This window comes from Arvicanthis niloticus, chromosome 3 (assembly GCF_011762505.2).
Source record: "Arvicanthis niloticus isolate mArvNil1 chromosome 3, mArvNil1.pat.X, whole genome shotgun sequence".
Lineage (NCBI taxonomy): Eukaryota > Metazoa > Chordata > Mammalia > Rodentia > Muridae > Arvicanthis > Arvicanthis niloticus.
Window position 1 is genome coordinate 1,505,711 of NC_047660.1, and position 5,709 is coordinate 1,511,419.

The 5,709-nt window shown below is 38.2% G+C and overlaps 1 non-coding gene across 1 annotated transcript; it reads left to right on the forward strand.

The window, feature by feature from the left end:
* Positions 1–4,688: 4,688 nt before the first annotated feature.
* Positions 4,689–4,752, forward strand: LOC117706376 (U7 small nuclear RNA). Its single transcript, XR_004606490.1, has one exon. It is a non-coding gene; the product is annotated as a U7 small nuclear RNA (small nuclear RNA).
* The last annotated feature ends 957 nt before the right edge of the window (positions 4,753–5,709 follow it).

Below are 5,709 nucleotides of genomic sequence, written 5' to 3' on the forward strand. Positions count from 1 at the left end.
AGTCTCCATTCCAATGCCACAGCTCACAGCTTTCAAAGAAGGTGCAAATTCTCTTTATCAGTCCTAAGTAAGCAAATCCTTGTGTTGTCTTTGTGAAGCACAGACTAAGACATAAATGTGTAAGCAGTATCTCTATTAGTATGAGTAGCAGTTGGCAAAGCCTTAGCGTAACACTGGAAATCACAAACGGAATTGTGTATTGTCTTCCTCCAATCTGAGCAACAGAGAATCATACATAATGTAAAAGGGTAGATTGCAGCTGGTAGCCGCAGGCTGGATCACAGGAGATGATTTCAACTCATTTTTATGATCATGAAGAACTAGCTCTTAATCAGGCCACCAAAGCAAACACTAGCCCTCAACCCTGGAGGTGTGCAGAATATCACACTATATAACAGTAAATAATGAGCTCTCTCTTAGGCCCCAAACCTGGCCCTTTATTTATGTTCTGTGAATATTTTTAGAGTCTAGAAGGAATGAAGGCAATGGAAACCACATAAAGCAGGTGTCACCTGATCAGATGGGAAGCTGCTGGAGAGGCTAAGAGCATGCAGCTGGGTTGGCTAGGGTAGTGGCTGCTCATCTAGGGATGCTATCCTAGATATGCCAGCTCTTAATCTCAAAATTGTTGAAACTCAGGAAAGACAGGCTTCCTAAAGCAACAGTTAGTCATGGTTTCAGTCATCTGGTGACAGAGCCTCATCAGTAGGTTAGGCAAAGGGGGCATGGAGAGATCCCTCCGAGCTCCCCATTGAAGCTGACTGTTGTTCTCCAGCCCTGACTGTGCTCAGCCATAATCTTGTGGGGTTATTTTTTTCAACTATATTGAGACAGAAGTCAGTGAACACATAATTCACAATGTAGGTATATATACACATATATACCTACCATATATATGTGTGTGTGTGTGTGTGTGTGTGTGTGTGTGTGTGTGTGTGTGTGTATGTCTAGGGAGATGACTCAGTCTATGAAATGTGTTCTGTGAAAGCATGAAAGCATGATCAAATTCCAGCACCCAGTGTAAAAGCTTGGCATGACAGCACATTCGGCATCTCCAGTATTGGAAAGACAGAAACAGATGAATCCTTGAACTTGTTGGACAGCTAGTCCAGCCAGTGAGCTCCACGTCAAGCCAGTGTCATTAACCCCAGTCCCTATATGGCCCATCTTTCTGGTTTTGTCTTTTCTATTTACAGAGATTGCAATGATAATATAAATTTACTCGAACTTTACCTCAAAGTCAAATGACTAGAAATTCATTCTGTCTAAAATTTAGATTCTAAAGCCTTAATTGTTATGTAACCTAGCATATCCACAGGTTCTAAACATTCAGACATAGGCAACTTTAAGGTGCTAGGGTTTCACCTACCAGAACTATTGAAAAATAATTCTGATAACTTGATTTTTACATTTAATAATTATAATTTAATAATTATTAAAATATTTAATATATTGTCATATTGGTCAATTATTATCTAACTTAAGTTATAAGTAAATAGAGAACACACTTTGCTGTCACTAAGAGAATGGTATTTATAGGAAATCAAGGAAGATTTTCAATCAATGCTCATAATCTTATTGAAAGCAATATAACAAAGGCAATAAAAGCATAAAATGTTATTGTGCTTACAGGCTAAAATTCTATGGTAGAAGTAGAATAGAAATTCAAGTCAAAGAGAAAAACAAAACATAAAATTTCCCAACTTCTAGAAAAGATTGTGTATATACTTGTAAAAGATGCAAGAGTTTATCATCTCTTTATTTTTAGGTTCTACTAAAAGTATAATTATCAAGTTTACTTTAAGATCTTGACACAACTGAATGTCGACGACTAATGTTGGGCAGAAGAAGCCAGACCATGTGACCCATTTCTATTTGCAAGACAATGTTCCAAGGATATTAGAACAACCCAATTAATCTTTTTCCTTACTAATAGAGCTCAAGAATAATGGCAGGTCATGCTGGTTGTGTAGCATCCTGGGATGGATAACTGCTAAAAACAGCCAGGGGTCCATTCTAGAAACAAAATGTTCTTCAGCCCTTTGATTCATCATAAAGTTCAAGTGAGATGCCTCTACAGGCATCTGAGATGTAGGTAAAGTTGTACATGGATAGGTGGGGTAGCTTTCATCCACCTGGTAGCCTCCCTGACTCTTAGGAACCAGCGAACAAATTCATAGTTTCTGCTCTCTGTAAACAGAAATATTTCATATAATTTGTTGTATGAGATTTGAATCCTCAACACAGTCAAACAAATTGGTAACTATGATAGTTAATCTTGTCAATTGATGGGATTTAAAGTCACTGTGAAAATAAACCTCCCAGCATCTCTGAAATGAATTGAAATAACAAAGTGAGGTTCACCCCAGCACTCTGTCTCTCTGCTTCCTGACTGTGGATGCCATATGATGCCATCATGCCCTCTCCATGATGGATGATTGTGTCTTAGAACATGTGATGAAATAGAACCAACCCCCCTTTCTTAAGTTGCTTTTGTCGGGTATTATGTGAAAGTCATGAGGAAAGGCACTGATCTAGGCACAGCACAGTGATTTACAATATGAAATTCAAAACTAAGCTAATTAGTTGTACAGAATTCCAGTTGGCAGGTTTTCTTGATTCTGAGGGAGTTAAAGGGACTAGAAGGGGTTACAGGAGGCTTCTGGGAGTCTGGTGACAGTTTGTCCATGTTGGTGGTTTTTTTTCTAGCACACATTTTGTAAGAACTCATGGTTTGCACACTTCCACTGTGTTTGCTTTTTCTATGTATAAGCTGTGATTTAATGTCACAGTATTTACAACTTCAGTACGCCCTTTATGCATTATGGATATCTATGCTTATTTATCTTTCAGCTGTTAGCTGTTGTTTGCTTTCTATCACTTATACTTTAACTACTTTAGAAAACTGGGAAAAAATTTACAACCAAACAATTCACAGAGGACAGCAGATGTACAGTGCTGACCAAGGAAATGCATATAAACACAACATGTAAATCCTTTGCTCATCAAACTGGAAATGTTTGTGAAGATTGACCTTGGTGGGAAAGAGGTCCTCCTGTACATCAGTGGAGGTTTATTTGGGGTGCAAACGGCTGATGAGCAGCTTAGTGCAGTATTACCAAGCACTACATCTGAGAACAGTGAGCATCTTTCATGACAGTCTTCAGTGGCTAAATTGATAGACCAATCCATGTACTTCTCAATTTCTTGTGAAGAAAACAAACCTTTATTATTATTATTATTATTATTATTATTATTATTATTATTATTATTATTTACTGCATTATAGATAACCCTTACTCAACTCAAACTCAAAACATTTGAATTATAAGAAACACGAGGATTCCAAGTTTGGCTAAATTTCTTCTAAGGAAATTTTCCACCTAAAACTAGAAAGCCAAGCATATTATATGAATCTGTTTTTATTAGTTACTTTATTTTTTGCTATAACCAAATACCTGACAAGAACTTAAGGAAGGGTAGGTATATTTAAGCTCACATTGAGGAGGCAATCCGTTAAGTCAGGGGAGGCTCAGCAGCAAGTATCTGAGATAGCTAGTCACATTGTACCTGCAGTCAAAAAGCACAAAAAGCATAATGCTTGTGCTTAGCTTACTCTTTCCAGTTTATTCAGCCCAGGCCCTCAGTGATAGGTCAGTAGCACTTACAGTCAGGGTAGCCACTCCCTCCTCAGCTCCTCCGCTAAATCTTTCTGGAAACATACTCACAGATACGAAGGCCTGCATGGCCGAGGAAGAAATGGGTGTGACATGGTTCCTGCCTATTGGAGCAGGTCTAACAGGGCATGGGCCTCCACAAGTGTTGACAGTCACTACAGGCATAAGGCTTGTTTGTATAATAATGTATATATTTTACTTATGTTTCTCCTTCAGGGGAGTGTCCTTTCTGCCAATTTTAATGACTCCATAACAATAAAAAAAAAAAAAACAGCACAATGTTGGGAAGCAAGAATGTGTCTCTAGGATGCTGAGGCCTTCAGGACAGCTGTTAAGGCTGTGAGAAAGAACCCTGAAGACATGAGTTTTAGATTATAAATTAGTGTAAGAGCTGTCCTTTACAGGCTTTCTTAACTCTGCAAAATATAAGGATGTGATATAAATTGTATAAGGGGCTTCACAGACCTAGAAGAACAGCTGCACTAATGAGCCAGCATTGTCAGAAAGATAGCAATGAAGAAGATAAGGAGACTTACGGAACGGTGATCTCAGGGCAAGGTCCCACCCAGCTAAGTTTATTGTTTATGCTTACAGAGACAGGCAGATTTCCGAGTTTAAGGTTAGCCTGAGACAGAGAGAATTTAGGCCCAGGTGTGGTGGGTGTGGTGGGTGTGGTGATGTCAGAGTAGGATCCTATGCAGACAGCCTATTTGTGCTTACAAAAGCAGGCAGATCTCTGAATTCATTTGCATTCATTCATTTGAATTCATTAAAAAAATGTACTTATCTTTTTCTAAGAATCAAGGGGCTATAGTTGTAAAATGCTGATTCATGGGATAATCAAAAGTGAACCTGGGGTATAGGATTGAATTACTATGTAAATAAGAGACCAACTTTGGTCTGCAAGAAAGAGCTACCTAGAGAGAACTGCTTGGAAAGCAAGGTAGCGCTTTTAGAAAATTTCTAGCAGCTTTTCTAACTTTAGTCAGAAAACCAAACATCTACTTAGAGAGCTATTACAACACTTTTAGAATTTCTCTAGCAGGTTTTCTGATTTTTGTTAAAAAGAGCTATCTAGAGATCTGTCTTGAGGAGAGTGTTGTCTCAAGCAGACTTCAGGGCTGTCAGCTTGCATTCCATCATTGACTTTGAGTTGTTTCTTCTGTTGCTCCCATATACCTGTTCCTCATGACTTTATCCCAATCTAAGGCTGGTCCTTGGCACACAGACACAGATACATCCAGAATTATGTTTCTACATGAATCTTAATTCAGTCAAATTGACAGTGATGGTTAACCATCACGCTATTGGTTAGAAATTTTGTATTTCAGAATTATTTTAAAACTCAAAATGATTATCTATAAAGATTTATTTACTGTTATATCTATGAGTGCTCCATCTACATGTACACCTACATGCCAGAAGAGGGCATCAGATCACATTACAGATAGTTGTGAGCCACACTGTGGTTGCTGGGAAGTCGACTCAGAACTCCTGGCAGAACAACCAGTACCCTTTAACCACTGAGCCATCTCTTCAGTCCCCAAAATGGTTATTTTTAAATGCCAGCTTTTAAAATGTTCAATGGTGTAAGGGATAAGTGTGTAAAAAGAGGGGAAAAAAAGCACCATTTTAGAGCAAATTTTAAAGATAACAGTTTTAATATAAATCTTCTGAAATATAGTCTTTAATCAGTCCAAAAATAAAGAGGCTAGCAAGAATTCATAAGGTTTTCTCAGCGGTAAACTCTGAACTACAATAATAAGCAGCCTGGCGAGATATGCTTATTGGTATAGCATGATTGTGGTGGGAGAAACCAACTGCTTTCTGATTAAATTTAAGGCATACTCTACAGGGGGGAACTCATGCCTAGTACTATAAAACTGGCTCAGAACCTGTGGACAAGCAGATGATTGGCCCTAGGAGAGAAACTGCTAACATTATTTTAGACAAAGTTTCAGCATGCCTTCTAAAAACTTATTTTTATATTCATGTAGTAGTGCAGCCTCAGACCTCATCAGAGAAGCTTCTT